Consider the following 20,869-nt stretch of genomic DNA (forward strand, 5'->3'; position numbering starts at 1 on the left):
TTGTTGACACAAACAGACTTTAAGACTTATCGTGACACAGACACTTATTCAAGGGATTTAATTTTAAGACTCCGCAGGGTTTTCTCTTTAGTAAATAAAAACTTAACGGAAGCGGCTGAAAGACAGGAAAAGATTAGAGACAAGGTTGTTTTTTCAAAAAATATTAAAATAGGGGATATGGTGTATCTTTATACTCCTGTGTTGCGGCCTGGATTGACTAAGAAATTTGCGAAGTTTAATAAGGGTCCATTTAGAGTGGTCGAACAGGTCACCAAAGTGAATTTTAAAATTGAGTCAGTTACGAGCCCACAGCAGTCGCAGGTAGTACATGTGGATAGATTGACAAAGGTACCTGAAGGTATAAACTTTCCTTCATTGCAGGCGTGCAACTCTGATGCTCCAGAGAGAATTCATAATCAATGTGCTGATATTCCTTATAACCTGAGACGTAGGGATTCGCAGGGTTTTGTTGCTTACTAATGTAGGGCTTTGCAAACATTTATTTTTGGACTCAGTAAATCAGACTTTAGCGAAATATATACATATAGATATATATTTTTTTGTTGTATATAGTTTGACCTTTTTCAGTTTGGCCAAACGTTATTTTGTATAGGCATTAGGTTGTATTATTATTATTATTTTTGTGTGTCTTGGATAAAATTCTAATGGGTATTTGCACAGCGTATTCTGGATGCTATTTTCGGAATTGATTTTGGTTGGATTGAATTTTTGGACAATCACGTTTTCTTTCTTTCTGATTATTTTTTGTGTGGGGTATTTTCGGCTGGTTCCGAGGTTCCTTGTGTTGTAACGTTCTTTTCTTTTCTGATGCTGGGCCCTGATCAGGCCGCTTCTGTTCTTAGACGTGATTGTTTGGGATTCATTCCGGGAAGTTATTCAATTTCGTAGTACTTAGGGGGATCTTTACTCTTTGTTTGAATACGTTCATGTGACATATTTTATTTGGAATTGTTTGAATTATTAGTGTGTTATTTTCTCAGGAATGTATTTTATGTATCTGCGGCGCGTTATTTATCTTATTTTTATTTATTTCATTTTTTTTGTGGTGTGAGCAATTGGATTAGATTATTTCTTTCTTCAGGTGTGTGTATTCGAACACATTCAGTGGCTTATCTATCGAAAGGAAAAATTGAAAGATAAAGTCTTCTTCAACTTTGAAAGAGTGATTGTTCTTCCTTGGTCGAAGGTGAGACGTAGGAGGGTGAAATCTGGTTTCTTTTAAGGTCAAGTTCCTCTACTAAGGAGTATTGTGGTGCTGAGTTCACATTCCGGGGTTGGTTGCTTTCATTTTCTCGCGTTGAAGGCTGCAGGGGGGGAGTTGCTAACACAATGATTTCTAACTACAGGGTTTTCCCTCGATTGCATTGACAACTCCGTACTCATTTAATGTACTCCATGATTGTGCTCAGCAGAAATTATCACAATAGTAGAATGTGTTCGACCTCAGGTGAAATTGTTCACATTAATGGACTGAAATGGAATGAATAGATAATTACATGTTCAGAATTGTGGCCACACAGACTGCAACACTAGTGTGATGCAATGAACTGAAAAAAAAAAATTCTTTTTGTCATTATTGATTGATCTTAGACATATTTTGTTTGTGATTAACGCCTTATTTTTATTTTTATTTTTGTATGTGTTCTGAATATTTCTATGTAATTAATTAAGTGATTTAATTGATGTTTTTGATTAATTATTTTTGATGATTTTCCTTGAGTATTTTAATTAGTAATTGCTTTGATTAATCTTGTTGTTTTACTTGCACATTTTGGACTTGAAATTTAATGTGTCAGTAATGTCACTGTACCAAGTAGTCGTGTGAAATATTGTTACATTATGTTATCCTTTAGCCTTATTGCACAGTATGAGTTATGGTATTTCAAGAAGTGTCTGTCTGCTAAATTTTGGTAAACCAAAATTTAATTCCTTAGGGGAAAGGAATGTTATGTAGAGAAATTATCTGATAGCGTTGTAAAAACTATGTGAATGATTTTATGATTTATGGAAATTTAAATTTTATTTAGATTCTGAATTATTTAATTTAAGGCTTTAATTTTGGGGAGAAACAGATGCTTCGGGAAATATTATTTAGTATAAATGAATATTATTTATTTTCTTTTATTTGCAAATCTTGTACAAACTTTTATTCATTGTGAAAGAAGCAGGGAAAGGGAGGCAATTTTCGCCAAGTCATGATTTCGCGCGTTTTAGAATGTTCGAGAAAGAATTTTCATTGTTAGTTGACCTTAAGAGAGGAAAGTACGTGACGGAAAGGTCAAAGGTTGCTACTTGTCTTTCAATGTAAGTCATTCAGGTTTTTGGCGATTGAGGGTCCGGTTGTTGGCTAAGTGAAGAAGGGCGCGCATGCGCGATCACCCTTTTTTCTGCATTCTGGAGTTGAAAACGAAGATTTTGCCATAATTAAGGGGGCGATAAGTGAAGCCATAGTGGGAGCCCGTTTGGTGAAGGAGACGAAGGAAATTCGAGTTGGATACACACTTACTCTGGACACTCTTACTTTTGGACTCGCGCACTTACTGGTTGGCTGGACTTGTGGATGTTACTCTGGAACTTACTTGGGACGTTACCCGTGAAGCTTGCTCTTGGGATGAGTAAGAACAGGCGAGCCGTAATTTCCTAGCAACAACGTTTCTGACCGGCGAAATTTGAACGAGTTACCTGCGTGTTGACATAGGACTTTCAGGACCAAGCGGATAGCCGTCCTGGGCAGCAGTGCTCCTGTTTCTGTTCTACAGTAGTGAAGTGGGTCTACATTTTTAGAACCAGTGTCAAGATGAGCCCGGCCGACATCAACGCGGGATAAGATAAGAGTCCTCCGCTTCAAGATGTCCCTTCAAGATAAGTTTTATTTTTTTTGGTGTGTTTGAACTTTAGGCAAGCTTTTCAAAAACGTCCTTAGCAGAAAAAAAAACAACGTCAAATCTAAAATTTAACTCTCAGGCCTTAAATTGTTTCCCTTTCCTTTCTTTTAAATCACCAGACAAACCTTAAGTTTTTTTATGAATTTAAATGAACAGACTCTCAGATGAGGTTAAGATTTTTCTTATTGTGTTGTAATTGAATAAACTGATATTTAATCTGGAACCTCTTACAGTATGTTTTCTTTATATATTTAATATGAACTTTTCCTTTATATCTTGTATATGTTTTATGTTTTCGATCCTCTCACGGCGCGGTCCCGGAATGCATTTTTTTCACAACGCAAAAATGCTGTACACGTTTCACTATACGATTACTGCCTTTTACGGCAAGTAGTTTCATATTTAACATTTAACAATATAGGAATTTCAGATATAACATGGTACCTAGAAGTAAAACTATTTAACCTTGGTTTCGAAACTTTTTCTTCATAACATATCTACAAGTTTACGGATGATGCGATACTGTAGTATATCAGCGCACCCTGCAACCGTCACACTGACAGACTTTAAGTGCGGCTGATTCCAATCAAAAAGGGCAAAAAGGGAGATGCACAACTGCATGTTATATCAGTCCTATACACAAACTGTCAACGTTAAGCTAGTCGTTTCTGTGTTATGCCAGATGCATACGTACGTGTGTACAGATGCCAGGGAAAAACTATTCTATTCTGAATCTATTTTAAATCAGTTTTATAGTTTTTTGGGGAAAAAGATACCTTTATTGTGTCCTTACGTACAGATGTCATTCAAAGACATCGTTAAATTGCATTCTGTAGCGGTCAGAATGGAAATTTTCTTTGAATTATGGTACCCGGAATTTTTCGTGGTTACAACACTTCCTTTACTTCGTACGTGGAAGTAAAATTATCGTGGCTTTATTACTTTCCGTAAACTGAATATGTGAATTTTTGACTTTCTCACATACAGCAAAAAAGCTACTTTGGATTGCTGAGAAAGGTACACTCGTCTTCGAATGGTTTAGATTTCAAAAGGAAACTTTGAAAAGAATAAAAAGCCTTCCATCCTTACATGAAACACAGAAAAGGCTCGAAGGTATCCATATATCTATCTACCCATTCAAATCTATTTTCAGAATCGTAGTTCTGTCTTCAGAAATAGTTACCTACTGAAGCTTGAAAGCGATTTCATTGCAATACGGCTATCTTTCCATCATCTAGAGGAGCGTGAAAATCTAAAACTTCAAAGGTATCTATCGTATGTCGCTATTTTTATCCCAGTACTGTCGCCAACTGCTCGAAAACCGATACTGCTGTTTTTCTCGCCAATATAATCTTCAATCTCGCTTCTTTCGCCCACAACATTTCCTCTCTTTCAACTTTGAAGCTACATTTTTCTTTCTTTAGTTTTCTGGAAGAGACTTAGCAGTTGCCTAATGGTTGTCTCTGGTCTCACCGGTCATCAGGTTTTTCAGTTCCGGTTCGTTTGGAGAGATTAGACGGAACCCTTCTAAGGGAAGTCGATATCAGCAGACTCGGCACTTCTTTCCAGGCGAAATTCTCCCTGTGGAATTTTTTTCTAGTTACATATTGTGCCACTTAATCACAAGTTTCTTCTTGTGCAGCTCAGGTTGTTATTCCTACATAAGTCTGATCTCCCAATATACTAACAAAATAAAAAGAACCGCAAGTGTATCAGAATTTCTATTCATATTTCTTTCAGCATCCTTAGATCCCTTACAGAGAAAGCAGTAATATGAATACAAGATATAATTATTTAATGTGGACACAACATGACTTCCTTGTACGGCTTATTAAATTATACACATTTTTGTTGCATTTTATTTAAACTTATTTCCTCGAATTTCATTAAAGATATGTTTCTTATTCAATTAATTCAGGTCTCCCTTCGCGGCTGGGCAAAAATACATAAGAGCTCAAAACATCTTCTTTAAGAATTGTAAAATACAGAAAAACATAAAACACCAAATATACTTAAAAGGTTAAAAAATACAATTAAATTTAAAGTTTCTATGTAAATGCAAGCAATTCAGCCAGCGGACAAGAAGGCAGATCTTTCAGTGCACAAAACTAAAATTTACTTTTCGTCTCTCTCAGCTAAAAGATTTAATTAGTTACTCCCCCAGAGTTTCAAATGTAAACAAATAACAGCTACGTTAGGCTAAGTAGCACTTAAACAACTTTTAAATTGTTGATAATTCTATAACTCTTGCATGCAGATTAACAAAAACATAAATTATATATTTATATATATAGATTTAATGCGACCGATTCTTACAAAATAGGAGGTTTCTAACTACATATTATAGCAGTCCTATATACAATATTTCAACGCTCTGAGGTTACTCGTTTTTGAGTTATGCGGGATGCATATATACATTATACCACAAAGGCATGCTAAGAAGGCGGGGAGAAATCCCTTATATAAATAATCGCCCTTTTAAAGGGCGATTAGGAATTAGGGGACCAGTTGCCAAATTCTGGTGATGAAGAATCAACATACACTACCTTTTTTAGTTCGTGCGCCACTGTAGAGACATTACGATTATGTCGAAGCAGGAGACATGAAAAATTGCACTAGCCGGGACTTGAACCACGGACCTCTCCTAAACACGTCAAGTGTGCTGACCATTACACCACGAAGGTATGCAAAGGTGGCAGGAGAAATACCTTATATGGTAACGTATTTATGGTTCATTTTATTCCCTTCACAATCGGTCATACAAATATAACTTATTTTCTCAATACGAGCTATATCTGTTTCTTCTCGCCCACCAGTGGCCGAGCAGTAAACTGGCTAAACACTGGTAGTTAGGTCCGAGGTTCGAATCCCACGAACGTGCTGGCTGCATGGGCGTTTTCGTGGTTTTCCCCATGTGTAACGTGTATACGAGCCAGTTTCCCTAGGAAAGTCCTCCACGAAGGCATCCCTCCCCTTAGGCAGATAGCCCTCGAGGCTTTTCCATAATCACACACACACACACACCGTTTCCTCTCTAAGTTATTCAACATTTTCTCAATAAGTAATTTCTAAATGCTTATGTCATGAATAATCTAAAGATAAGAACATTTTAAACGAAACACGCGTATTGAGAGATAAGGACCAGCATTAAAAATTACCTATAATTACTAATTTTACACGGCTTTTCGAAATAACGTAATTTCTATGAAACACAATGTAAGCAAAAGCACCCCTTAAAAGCATAAGTGGCTGTAAATGCATTTGAACCAAACGAATGAAATCTTTTGGAATATTAATTAATTAATTTAAAAACAGTTTTGCGTATCTTGATTGCATAAACAATAAACACTCGTGTATCATATTTATTCAGGAAGATTGTTTAATATATCAATAGCTTATTAGTGTATTCACCGAGAAGGACTTAAGCTAAAATATTTATTCAATTCAAAAGTGAATTTACCCTTACAGCCTCGTATTCAGATATAAACACTTATCTTATTAAAAATCATGCAGATTAATTGTATAACCTTTTAAATAATAAGTTGCATACCTCTTTGAATTCGCTCTAAGTGAATAAGTATTATGAGAATTATGATAGTTGGATACTTTAATTCTTTTGCTATAATTGGAGTGAAAATTCGAAACGCTAACTGAAGATATTTCGTTTCATAGCTATTTAGGTAATTTACACAATCAATTAACGGACTTCAGGTACGCACAAGAGAGTATACTTCATTCAGAATGTGTAGCTTTACAAATACTTTGTACCTATTAAATTCTTATTCAGATGCACACTTATAAATGGTGCAAATGTCGCGCCATTGTCTGGATAAAGTTAAAAATGTAATATTTTGACTGAAAATTAAAACTACTTGAAATGCTTTCTCAATTGAAGTTCCAATTTTTATTTTGAGTTCCCCGCATACTTCAGATCGAGAGACAATCATTGCAAACTAATGAACCACAGTCATTATATTTTAAGCTAGAAATCGAACTGTTTTGTTATTTTCTGCTTTGAACCCTCTCTCTGTTTCTGTGTTAACCTGCTGTTGTTAATACATACTGTGCAATTTTGAGCTACGTCAAGATTTAAATTTCTGGAGTTTAAAAAATGCAGAAAAGTTTAACAAGAACTGCACAGAATTTTAAATAAGTATCCATTGAAACCATTGATGTAATCTGGAGGAGAAATAACTTTCTTAAAGAAAAAAAGGCTTAGTTACAAATAAAAATATTTTAACTTATTATTCGACTATCGCATGAAGGTTTTAAAATTTAATAAAAAAACAACTGTACAAAGTTATAATATAAATTATTAAAAAAATTATTCTTTCTTTCTCCTGTCTACTTCAATTCACTCAAGTCATTATGAATCTGTGCCAATATAATGTAACAGAATTTCATTTCATCAGAATAGTGATAGTTCAGAAATTGAAAAGCAGATAACCTTTCTGTTGCTTTTAACGTCTATTTGTTCTACAACATTTCATGCAAAAAAATTGGATTTTCTCCACATATATTAAATAACATTTTAGTAAAACGTACTTACAGTCAGTCAGCTCGAACTTTAGGAAAATCTTGAATGTATCCTAGAAAGAAAGGGTATAGTTTTAGTATCCAAAATAACATCACAACGTAAATGCATGAACACTGATAAAGAGAAAAAATAAATTAGCCATAGCAATCGGGATGTTAATTTGCAAAATACTATGATAAAAAATGCTGAAATATAGAATTTGAAGATTAAATTATGAGGCTTGGGATTTCTTAGAAAAGGTCTTTGAGTTTGTAAAGAATAAATAAAATAGTATGCGTCATTAACATTAATATAATCCCATATTCTGTTTGCCAGAAGTGAAATAAATTGTAACTTTATTTCTGAAAGATTTCGGTCTACACTTACAAGATATTTTGGCCAATTTCTGCACAGAACAATCAGGGCAGACATGTCTTTTAAACAGTATTTTCCTAGAATTTGAAATATGCTGCATGAGAACATATTCAAACTAAGTTTCTAACCAGTCGCTTATATATGAGTTCCCTGTATGGCATTCTAACGTTTTAAATCACGAGAATGATGCTATGTTTCACAGTTAAAATACACAACAACAGATACTGTAAAAATTCTGTCTCATTCCCTTTAACACTCTGCAAAGAACTAAACTTTTCTTGACATAATGCGTTGTTTTTTAAAAAGATGCCTTCTACAAAGGGGTTGTATTGGATAAACTGAATCTCAGCGTTTGGATGAAATTTAAATCTGCATTCATTAGGGAAAAGTTAAAAAATAAGTGGCGATGATCTCAGAACGGCTGACGTCTTTCAGCTTATTATACTACAAGCTAATCTTGTATTCCCTGCTAAAAATGCCCATAGAAACCAGTAAAACTTTTTATGGGTACCCATAAGATTTTATGGGTTTTTATTGACTTTTACTGTTTTCTGTTGGTCTCTGTGGGTTTTTCTTACTGGTATCAAAATGACCCATAGAAACCAGTAAAACTAACTACTGGTACCTATAGAATTTTTGATGGTCTCTACTGACTTTTACTGGTTTCTATTGATCTCTGTGGGTTTTTCTTACTGGTATCACTTGACGGCAGAACTTTGTACTGGTTTGTATAGGTTTATATTGACTTGGTTAATTAGATGGTTTCCTTACTGGTATCAATATAATAATAAATCTTCTGTTGGTTTATATGGGTTTATGCTATTTTTTTATCTGACGTTAATAGACTTCTTGTAAACAATAAAATTAACAGAATGAAAATATGATCTCTTTAAGACCATCAGAGTAACCTGGAAACGCAGGTGGTCGTTTTAGACAGGGTTTTTACTAAATATGCTTATTTATTTGATTTAAAAATTGTTTTTCGGAAACAATAACAGTAATCATATACACCACACACAACGAGGTCTCTCTAAGGCGACCAGCCGCAAATAAAAACTCATCTTTGAAAGTGGTCGCCTTAGAGAAGTGATGCTCAATACCAATATGTACTCACGTTCTCAGAGACACGATTATCTTTTAGAGGTGGTCGTCTTAGGGAGATTGCATCTACGGAATGAATCTCTCTAAGGCGACCAGCCACACTAGCAGAATTTTCTTTGTGAATGGTCGCCTTACAGAGGGAATATTCAATGCCAAAGTATACTTATGTTTTCAAAAATACTGGTCTCTTTCAGAGGCGGTCGTATTAGGGAGGTGGTTTTTGCTACGAGTTGGTTCTCTGAATACACACACATAAGCACTTACATTTCTGATATTACAAATAAACACCGGTATCAACTAACATCTCTTTAACGCAAACAAGTTCATTCACAATCGCAAAACTTTTCTCTCTGTTAACGCTGACGTGAAGAAAAAATTCCCCCTCCCTCCTCCACTCTTAGAAGTTTCCCAAATAAGCAATATGGCGCCGCCCTAGTTATTGTTATGCGATGGTGGTGTTATTTTCTTCGTAGTTGTAGTAATGCAATATATTATTTACTATACTTTAATGTATTACAAATTTTACTATGTTTTACTGTTTAGAAATTAATAATAAATAAGAAAATACCAGCATTGACTATGAATATACCACTAAAGCCATGCACGTGTAATCGTGTCTAATGTTTGAGAGAACGTTGCTGATAACTGACTAGTTGTGAAATGGGAGTTTCTGAGCGTGAAATTGATTTTCCATCTTTACTTTTATCCTGAAAAACAATGAGCTTAAAGACTGAAAAGTGATAATTTCAGACTTGATAATTTGGTTCAGTGATCAGATGCAGAAATATAGTTTTTGCATTCTACTGAAACTGTAATCAAAAAAAATTTATTTTTTTGATTACAGTTTAGAAATACATTTTTAAAGCTTGTTCATGTAGATGCTTTATCATTTGAATATTATGTACTAATAAATTTGAGCATACCTTACTTAAAAATGATCTTGCATGATTCAGTTTTCAATTTTTCGACTAATGTGATGTGGCCGAGCAAAAAGAATACTTTTTTTACGTTTTAAAAAATGTACTAATTGTATTTCGCTAGCAAAAAAGGTAAGTTTTATTAATGAAATAAACATTGACATATTTAATGTGTTTATTACTTATTGAATGGGGTAGACAAGACATACAAGCTTAAGGAATCTTTTTTCCACTACTAAAATTATGTGAAAATTTAGATGATCATAGTAGCTTACATTGTTTTTTCTTTTTGGTCTATTTTTCTTTACAAGTATGAGACTAGAACCACATTTTTACATTAAATATTTTGTGCTATTTTGTTAAAACACATATAATCATTTTTATGCATACTTTAGTTTTCATTATTATTTGTTTGATGAAGAAAATTTCAAATGGGTTTTTCATAAATTGCTTTTGAAATAGAAATATATTTCTGAATAAGATTTATGTAATATTAAATGTACTAGTTTTGGGAGTATAAAAAGTGAATTATTTATTTGAAAAAAATTACATTAAGTTGAAACCTCATATAGTGGTTATTTTCTTAAATGACCACCTCTGGTAATGGCACATTTGTCAGGACAATAATTAAATAACAGGACTTAAAAAATCACTCATAGATTTGTCAGGCTACAGGAAACTGCCATTATCTTGAATTGTGGAGTTGATTGTTTTAGGAACGTTTTGCTGTATAATCAATTGACTTCGGTGTAGTAATTTTTACATGGGTATGAATTTTGCAGAGGTAATTGAAAGTTTTTACGAGACAATTAAAACAAAAGCTTTTCGGATCGTGAGTCTTATAAGGGCACTGTTATAGCATTGCTTTCAAGTATAGTTAGAGTAATATTTTAACATTATTTTCGGAAGCACTTACACAGAGAATCCGGTTGCTCTCTGCGGATGAAATCCCATATAAATAAATCTTCTGTACAGCCTTATACAAATGCAGTTAAAATTACAGTCATTACAATTAAGCGAATATAGCTACATTTGTTTACAAAAAGTTATTATTGCTAAATACTGCACTATATAAATTTCATTTGGCACTATATAAATTTCATTTGTAATTTCAGAAAATGCTCAGCATGAGGTATTTTTATATTATATAATCTACTGTCAAAAACATTAGCTACCATTTCAGTACTTTAAATTTTACTCTTTAGAATTTTTATGGTTCAAAATAATATTTCTATACATTTTCTAAAGTATTCTTTCTACAATAGAAATCTAAATAACTTACACCTAAAACACTGACTAAATTTATTCCAATAATGCATCGCTTTAATTAAATTTATGTTACTTTGAGATGATATATGAAAAACCTTGTGTAATAATAAATTATTAATATATATAGGTAAATGGTATTTTTATACATTTTTTCGGGTAAGTGCATAATCGCCTACTTATTTATTTGGTACTTTTTAATAAAGTAAAAAGAATTGGATTTTTGTCAATTTTCCTTTGACTTTTTTAAGTGAAAATAGGTCGATGTGTACCTGGATAAAGTCAAAGGAGTGCGCAATGACATTTTTGTGCAATTTTGAGATGATTTTTTAAGTGAAAATACATCCATGTGTACATGGATACCGAGTATGTGCAATTCTTAAAAACACTCCAAGCAGTGGGCGATTCTACACTTTCCCCATTTTTCTATAGGAATTTAGTTTCATTAAATTAGTTATTTAGTATAATTATGTGTATATGAGTATATTCATACTTATTCACATAGATGGAATTTTTACAGTACGAAAGTTGATCTTTTTTACATCAAGAACTACATATAGTATAAATACCCATTATATTATAGATTTTATTTATATAAAATCTGTGGAAGATTATATAGCACTAAAAGTGAGATACGGAATAAAACATTATACGCTATGAGATATTTGCTTAATTCCCGAACTGTGCGTTGAGAATTGGTATATGTTGAGACTTGTAAATTTTTTAAAATTCGTTTTGTTACAATATGATTTATTGTATTTTGGGTATTATTAAGTTTATTATATGTTATCTTCATGTTTCATTTATCTTTTGAGAGATACAGGTAACATTCAAAGTATTGTAATAAGGGGTCGACACAGTGTATGTATATTATTATGGTTAATCTTTGGATTATGGTAACTTGGCGATTTTTTGGCGAAAATTTGGCGACCAACCCTGCTACAGCAACCTGCTAGTTTTGCACGCCATTTTGTTTTCACGAAGTAAAGGCATTTTTTTTTTTTTTTTTTAACTCAACATTTTTTCCAACAATCTGCTAGCCAAATTACTCTTATACTAGAACTTTTATGGAACAAAAATACTTAATCATGACGAAGATTAGGCGCGAAATTCGGAGACAGCGCAGAATCGCAAACTGCTTGCCGCGTTTTTAAGAATTGCACATACACGGTATCATCCATGTACACGTCGACCTATTTTCACTTAAAAAAACATCCCAGAATTGCACAAAAATGGCATTGCGCACACTCTTGATTTTATCCATGTACACTGCTAAAGTCCTAGCTAGTAACCTTTATCGCCTTACCAAAATGTCGCCAAACTACCTGTTACCATATTCCAAAGATTAGCTATTATTATTTGTCACTACATTATATTCTAGGGTTCATCCTTTCTTCCACGCAAAACATCTATGTGTATGCGTGTCATAATAAACTGTAGGGTGTTACTATCAGTGGTAAGCGAGCCTTAAGAGGATAGCAAGTATGCTAAATTTGAACTCTATGTTAAGTTTCTAATTTGCAAGTCCCGTATTCTTTTTGCTTGCTTGTTAATAATGTTTCTTTTCCTGAAAATTTGGGTTTCTTCTAATTTTGATTTTTAATATGGTTTAGTGCATTGTAGGTAACTTAAAATTTAAGCAGATGCTAGAAAGTACCATCCTTTGGCAATACATTTCTCATTAGGTATCAAATTGTTAAACAAGCTGATGTGATTAAATACAATTGTTTAATTTCCCAATTAAAGAACTGAAATACAAATATATGCAGTGAGATACTATATGTATATATTTATAATGAAATCAATAATATATATACAGTCAAAGTAATGATTCACAACCATCAAATGAAATGATATGTATATATATATATATATGTGTGTGTGTGTGTGTGTAATAGATTCTGTAGTCGAATACAAGCAGCTGAATCCGTAATAAACAGCAAGAATTTTGACGGCTTAGAGATGTTGAAACTCCAATCCACAATGAATAATAAATTTGGCAGTCGACGTAGATTTAATTCAACTTTTCTTTCAGCGAATATGTTGCAACCACAAACAAGTTGGCACATTATTTATGCCTATTCCAAAATTACCATTTTTGATAAATGTGTAGTAAGAAACAAGGAGCAGACAGACTGCAATTCAGCTAGGCCAAAGCGTAAAAAGCAAATACGTTATGTTAAGGGTGAAATCTTAATTCAGACCGAGTTAATTTTGGTTCTCGATGCATTTTTACTCGTATTTGATAGTTAATACTGCTATAAAATTACTATTGACTGTTTGAGTTTTAGTTCCTTTTACAACATCAAATTATGTAAGCGTCATATGACATGAATTAATCTCGAAGTGATGCAGTGCAGAAAGATTACTGTTTTTAGAATAGAGAAGGAAAATTAATTTTATGCTGCTAGTTTAACCTTTTGCTTATTCCTTATTTTTCTTACATATATATATGTACATATATCATTCGATGGTTGTGAATCATGACTTTGGTTATTATCTTTCTCTTCATTTTATTTTCAAAATTATATAAAAGTAGTTTAAAATTTTGTAAAGAAAATTTATACAAATATTTTATAATATGTTTATAGATATTGACGTGCATTAAGGACAGGGGCTCGTAGGCTTCTAGATATTTAAAAATTTTTATTTGCATGAATTGAATTTTATTTAAAATTACTTTACATGCTTTCTCAGCCATTTAGTTCTGTACATTTCAGTGCTAATTATGTACTTCTGCTGGTTTATGTTTTTATGGAAATTTGACTTACAGTTCTATTTTTGTGTATAGTTTTTATAGGGATTCTGTATATGAATACCCATGGAAATTTGGCCAATGGATATGCATATAAAAATCTGATTTTTGGCTATGGGTTTTTACTGGGATTTTGTTTATAGTGCCTACAGTTCTACAGGTTTCTACAGAGATTTGGCCTACTCGTATCCGTACAATTGTACAGGTTTCTGTTTACAGGTATTTGGCCTACAGGTACCCGTACAGCCATGCAGGTTTCTTTCTATGGGTTTTTACGGGTATTTGGCCTATGGGTACCCGTACAACCGTACGGGTTTCTTTTTATGGGTTTTTACGGGTATTTGGCCTACGGGTACCCGTACAACCGTACAGGTTTCTTTTTATGGGTTTTTACGGGGATTTGGCCTACGGGTACCCGTACAACCGTACGGGTTTCTTTTTATGGGTTTTTACGGGGATTTGGCGTACGGGTTTCTTTCTATGGGTTTTTACGGGGATTTGGCCTACGGGTACCCGTACAGTTGTACGGGTTTCTGTCTATGGGTTTTTACGGGGATTTGGCCTACGGGTACCCACAGAGCTGTACGGGTACCCGTAGGCCAATTCCCCGTAAAAAAATTTTATGGGTTTCTACGGGGCATTTTTAGCAGGGTTTAAATCATAAAAAGTTTGAGATATGAGACTGTATACTCTCAAACAAAAGATTTCGTTTTGAAGATTTGATGTCACGTCATATTAAGGAGACTAACTTTTTTAGAATGATTAGCCTGTCTTAACTTGCTTTGATACAGATGATCCATAAGAGCAATTTTCTAAGCAGTAATCACTACCAAATGAATTCTTTCAGTAGTTATTCTTAACATATGTTGTCCGTTCGCAACATGCTCGTTTCCGACCCCGTATGTTTGGTCACAAATGAAATGCGAAACTATAATTTGATATTACTGATCGTTATTTATTTATCAAGTGTAATTTTTAATTTTGTAACAATATCACAAAGTGTTAAAAATGAAAAATGTTAAATAGAAAAGTAATAAGTTTTTACCCACCGTAGTCTTGCATTAAAAAGAATTAGAAAATATCGATTAAATAACTGTCTTTGGCTTTAACTAGTGTATGTTGTAATATCTCTAAAAATGTTTTCATAAAATTTCATTATTTTAGTACATACAAATTATTTTCTTCGTCTGAATTACCCAAAATCTCATTATAGATTCCAAAACCCAATTGTAGATTTTCAAAAATAATTAACTAGTGTATGTTGTAATATCTCTAAAAATGTTTTCATAAAATTTCATTATTTTAGTACATACAAATTATTTTCTTCGTCTCAATTACCCCAAATCCCATTATAGATTCCAAAATCTCATTGTAGATTTTCAAAAATTCTGATAGGTTCTGGGATACTTTTCATTTTAAAAATTGTAAAAAAATTCAAGTATAAAATTATAATTAAAAATTCAAGTTGGATTTATGTTTGAAAATTACTGTAAAAGCTACTTTCATAAAGCTTAAAAACCGTCTGCTTGGTAACTGTGCCTGTAGAACGTTCTTCTTTGCGTGTGAGCAAAATCAGCAGAAAAACGGAATAATCACAGCGGAAAGTTTTTATTCGTAATATATTTAGAATTTACGGTAATAAATATTTAAATTGTTTAATTTATCGACTTTATAAAACACTTTACAAGACCAAAGAAGCATTTCTCTACTTATGCCCTATTCTGTTAATTTTTTAAATATTCACATAGCTGTTCTCTTCTTCAAATCCTTCAAAAAGCAAGCTGCCTTAAATTTAAAAATATATTCGCCCGTTCGGTGACTAATTTCCTCTTAACAATTAATTTCCTCGTCAAATTTGGGTGCATACGGTCTGATATGGAACGAAATAATAATGATTAGCTTAAAAATAATGTTTTTGATGGTTTTGAAGGTCATTCCGCGAAAAATGACTGATTTGAACCGTGACGAAAACGATGACAACATAGAAGACTTCGACTTCGACGACATGCAAGTTGTAGAAGAGAAGCATAAAGAGCTACAGAGAAGCCTTAAATGATTTAATGTCTAGGGGTTAACAGTGGAAGCGGTGAGATTCAAGGTACTGGGAACTAGAAATATGAAAAATATTTTATTAGATATTGTAATGGTAATAATAATAGTTATTTTTATTTCAATAGATGTTTCTGTTAAATAAATAATAGTTTAGCGGTTATCGGTAGTTTAATAATGAATACTTTTCATTTTACGTTTTCTTATTGTAATCACGTGCTTCGTAACTTAAATTATTCTCATAATTTACCCATCCTAATTCCATAAATTTGGTTAAAAAAATAAATTAAAATAAAATTGGTTAAAAAAGGGAAAAATATTACATAAACATTACCGTGTGTTTACAAAACAGGGATTTTTAGCATTGTTATAGGACATATATCCAGTCTCATTTGTCTCGGCGTTCATTCTACGGAACTGTAGTAAATTTACTGTAAATATTCTTGACAGAAGTGTGATCAGAATGAAATTGATTAACAATGCTTGAATTCTAAAAGCAGTTTAAAAGCAAAAGAATGCAATGAATTCATGAATAAAAGTTTTCAGAAAATATCGGATAATAAATGAATAGGAAAAGAACATCCGGTTACAGACTAATCAAATAAGTATATAAAAACAACCAAGTATATTAACTCAAGTGTCATAATTTGGTAGATATGATCCACAGCTATTTTCATGCTCCTGATGTCAAACATATTAGATAAAAGCACGCGACTGTAATCATTTTCAGAACTGAGAGAGAAAGAGAGAGACGAAAGCTTGACCATTTTTAAATGGCTGGCCTTGAACTATATTCATTGCGACAAATTTCAACAGTTATGCCTTCACTTCAAATATGCGTATGGATGGAATGGTTTAGTATTAAATTCTTAAATTTTTAGCCAAGATAAGGGTTAACTCAGAAGAGATATTAGTTTCGAAACGGCATTCTGCGTTGAATCATTTTTCAAACTGTTGCCACTAAATGCTAACGGTATGTATTAAAGAAACTAATAATGAAGAATATACATGCATGTAGGTATGTTTCCCGAAATCTGAGAAAAAAGGTACCGAAAGTCATCAAATTTTCAACAACACAGTCCTTCACCCGGACATCGGCACTTGCAAGCCCGAATTTGAAATACGTTTTATAAGCTATTTATATTTTGTAAAACGTTAAGGAATTTTTTATTAAAAAATCAACATTTTCAAAGTGAGTAGTGACAACACTATAGGGAATAAAACATTTTTATCTCCAGCACACGAGAATGTCCTAAAGATATGATGTTTTCAAATATTTGTAGCACAATATGGCGTTAGCCCAAATGCTCTCGAAACGTGCATGCGTCTGTAAATGAAACAACGCCCGTTTGGGCATAATATAAAATCTGGAAGCTTTCAGATATTTTTTAAATATTTTTATTAGCTTATAGAGCGGAGGCGTAAGAAGGGCTTTTTTATTCTTTGCATAATCTTTTCATTGTCCCAATAAGCGTACAATACGAATTGTACAATTAAAAACTGCATTAGATAGTTTATTTAAAATGTCGTAGTAAAGAGTTAGTTTATGAATAATTAATTTATATTTTAATAATTATTTACTTTTGCTTTAGTTTCCTAGTTAAAAATAGTATTCTGTAATTTTGTATTCATTTTGTGTCTCGGTGTAAAAATTGTGCTTTTTAATAATTAAAATCTGTAAGAAGCTGTGAAAAGTATACCATAATTTCAGCAAATTCATATAAAAATTATGTTAGCAATAAGAATATTTTCTCCTTTGATAATTTAATTAACGTGAGTGAATATTTAATTTTCAAATCTCGTAGTTAAATTTCAAACTATAAAAATATTCACATTCGTGCTTCACTTATTCTTCTGTTCTCTTAATTTGATAAGAGAATGATAATTAGTTTAATGTATTGCATCCTAATCCTTTACAAAGCTCTGTTTTTTCCGCTGTAAGTCGAGATATGCCATATCTTATAACAGAAGATCGTGTTAAGTAGAAATGCGCAGTAAATTTAAACTAATTAAATTTGATATCTTAATTATCTTGCAGATCCACTCGACCTAATGACTGAATGCTTTGAAACATTTTAATTTAGCTTTCTGAAGATTGGTTTAAGTCTGATACCATCAGCTTCGTGAAATTATTCTCATTCTTTATAGATGAACAAACATCTTATCACATGTTGTGCAGCTTTTCTCAAATCTTTCTTGCTTGTAATGAATGTATTTTACACAGGGGATGTGAATTTTACTTGTTATTGTTCAATGAACTTTTTAACAATGTAACGCTTCTTATAAGCACAATGCAGTTGCTAGTGTCGAATAAATTTGGACAAACCGATTTGTTTCACAAATTGTAAGCTAGATTACAAGCTGGCGTCAGTATGTCCCTCAAAGAAACTTCATCTGCCTTAATGTCGTCTGCTTTTGACACGTAGAACTAGTTTAGATAATAAATTAGGATTATTGTACCATTTTAAGCTTGTTTCTGGAAGTAGCGGAGGTTGCTTTTGCATACAATTTAAAAGGCTCTTGCATTCGTTCATAATAGTGCACTGAAATGGAAATAACGCCTATAGAGCTTAGATTATTGCACTTAACAGTAACACATTCATGATGGAAGAAATATTGCTTCAGCAGTTGGTATTGGAAAATTGAGCGCTTCTGAAATTCTGGATCATTTTCTCTAGAAAGGAAGGGAAGAATGTGGGAGTAAAAAAAAAACAATTCCAAAATCTTATCGATTCCTGTTCCGAAATAGCATTACTAATCCAACAAAAACTATCAAAAGCTTTAAAAGAGATCTATTGTCTATCGGTAGTGATATTCTTCATCCGCTGCTAGTTGGAAGAGGAGAGAGCAATTAAACAAAGACTTCCGCCACGTCAAATGAAGTAAAAATGATTATTGTGGAATAAAATATCCGAACTGTTGACTACAAATGTTTGAAATCCGCTAAGTTGGCTTCTGTCCCAAAGTATTACGTAATCCACACAGAATTGGTTACTAACCTCAGCGACGACACTCATTTATTTCTTCATGGTTATATATCTAATGTTGTTAGGAGAAGCAAGGTTGAATTAGGTAAGACCTCAGCACATCCAACAAAACATGAAATACCCTCAAAAACCCTCTTTGGAGTTTTCTCGCTGCAGATGGCATTCTAAATCTAATTCCTATTGATGGAATGATGAAATCATTTGTAGAGTCATTAGGCTATTTTGATGTTGGAGACGTGCAAAATGTACAGTACCCTCGCCGGACACGAACCTGGACTTGTCGAATGTGTATCGTGTGTTCTAACAGTTACACCCCGAAGGCATGCTGGAAGAAGTTAGAAAATACCTTACACACTGAAGTACTGAAGAAGTACACTGAAGAAGTGATTAAAAATTTTAAAACGCAGGATTATGCGGTTTCATCCACTGTATGTAATTTCCCTTTATGACACGATTACAAATGCCAACATGAATAGAAAAACGTTGAATGTAAACAAAGGAGAGGGAAGGTTTATTCAAGTAAGAGAGCTAGAAGAATGCTTGTCTTAAAACGAATGTTTGGCATGTCATTTAACAACTTTGCAGCATTAACTGATGATATATTGCCGAAGCCAATAAGCTATGTAAAACGTGACGAAGGAAAGCACCAAATAGAAAATGGATGCATGCGTTAGGGCGATCTGCCGATGTTTGAATGCACGGGCGTTTCGGATCATTTCGCTATGAAAAAGTGTGGTTTCATAATACAGAAGTAAAAATTATATGCATTGTCGACTCACTGCGTAAGTGCATTCTAGAGGTCATGTCTGCTAAAGTAGGATATATTTCATATTTATTTTAATATTACTGTCTATAAATCCATGTACATAAATTATCAAAATATTGCTTTGCCTAAAATTATTTATACATTACAGCATTTCGTAGAGGGGGGGATTAAATATCTTAGACAACAATACAAATTATACCCTTGAACATCAATCAAGATAGATTGGTTGTTCATTCGAAGTTACCTAGAATTATGTAACTGGGCAGTACAGCTGATGTGATAACAATTATCTTCCATAGATAACTATAGTCTGGAGACCAACGGGTACAAAAATATGCAAATATGTTAAAATAATGCTCAATTAAAATAAACGAGTTTGTGTATTCTGACGTCACTGCCGCAGACGTTTAACGATACACGTGGAGTTGCCAACAGATCAGAGGTGCAAAATGCAGGGCAAGAAATATCTGTGTCATTTTTATAATCCAGGCGAAACACAAACTGTCATAAGAGAATGTAATATTAAGTAGGATTATTCATCGTGTTAGTTATTTTGACAGCATTCTTAAAAACTATATATGACATGAGATATAGCTATAAATTTGTGTCGTCTTGAACATATAACCGAAACTGTTATTTTTAAGAAAGGACAATAATGCTTATATATCAAACATGATTTTTGAGCTAGCTTTAATACAATTATAGGGATGTCTCATTTTCACTAATAGTTATTTTAGTTTGTTAGCTTTCTCTATCACTGCTTGCTTACCTTGCGTTTCCTCGCCATGCTGTATAGTTCGACTGCCTCATCCGCGGCCATGAGCGCAAACTCGCATGCGCCATTCGGACGGAATAATTCTCAAAATAGGGTGGAAGGATTAGGACTTTCTTTCTCTCCAGCATATAAACTCTCTCGTTCCAGAGAAGGGAAGATAACATCCTTTGACATGATCCTTACTACATAACATCCTTACTATATGATTTACGACCCGCATTTTACGGGAAAATAATGTATTTGTACCTGACGTTGTATATATTTTGTTATTATCATGTTTTTGGAACTATCTCCTCGGCCTATCATATGTCTTTGAACGCACCACGTGACTATGTGTTGCGCTCCTCTTCCCGTTTGATCCTGTCTCCGAGACTTATCACGACATTTCTATCTCTGCATCACTCTTTGCAGCATTAACTGATGACAGACAGCAAAAAGCTTGCAAATATACAGGTT

At 33.1% G+C, this 20,869-nt stretch overlaps 1 protein-coding gene across 1 annotated transcript in view; it reads right to left on the bottom strand.

The window, feature by feature from the left end:
* LOC118193542 (teneurin-m-like) overlaps nucleotides 1–20,869 on the bottom strand; it is an 826,904-nt gene that overhangs the window by 594,966 nt on the left and 211,069 nt on the right. The window contains exon 2 of the mRNA XM_085808642.1: nucleotides 7,456–7,495. The gene's annotated coding sequence lies outside the window, so the exon portion shown is untranslated. The remainder of the gene's footprint in view (nucleotides 1–7,455; nucleotides 7,496–20,869) is intronic.

Source organism: Stegodyphus dumicola, chromosome 1, assembly GCF_044657685.1.
Source record: "Stegodyphus dumicola isolate Sdum_Otavi_A_Nest chromosome 1, ASM4465768v1".
Classification (NCBI taxonomy): domain Eukaryota; kingdom Metazoa; phylum Arthropoda; class Arachnida; order Araneae; family Eresidae; genus Stegodyphus; species Stegodyphus dumicola.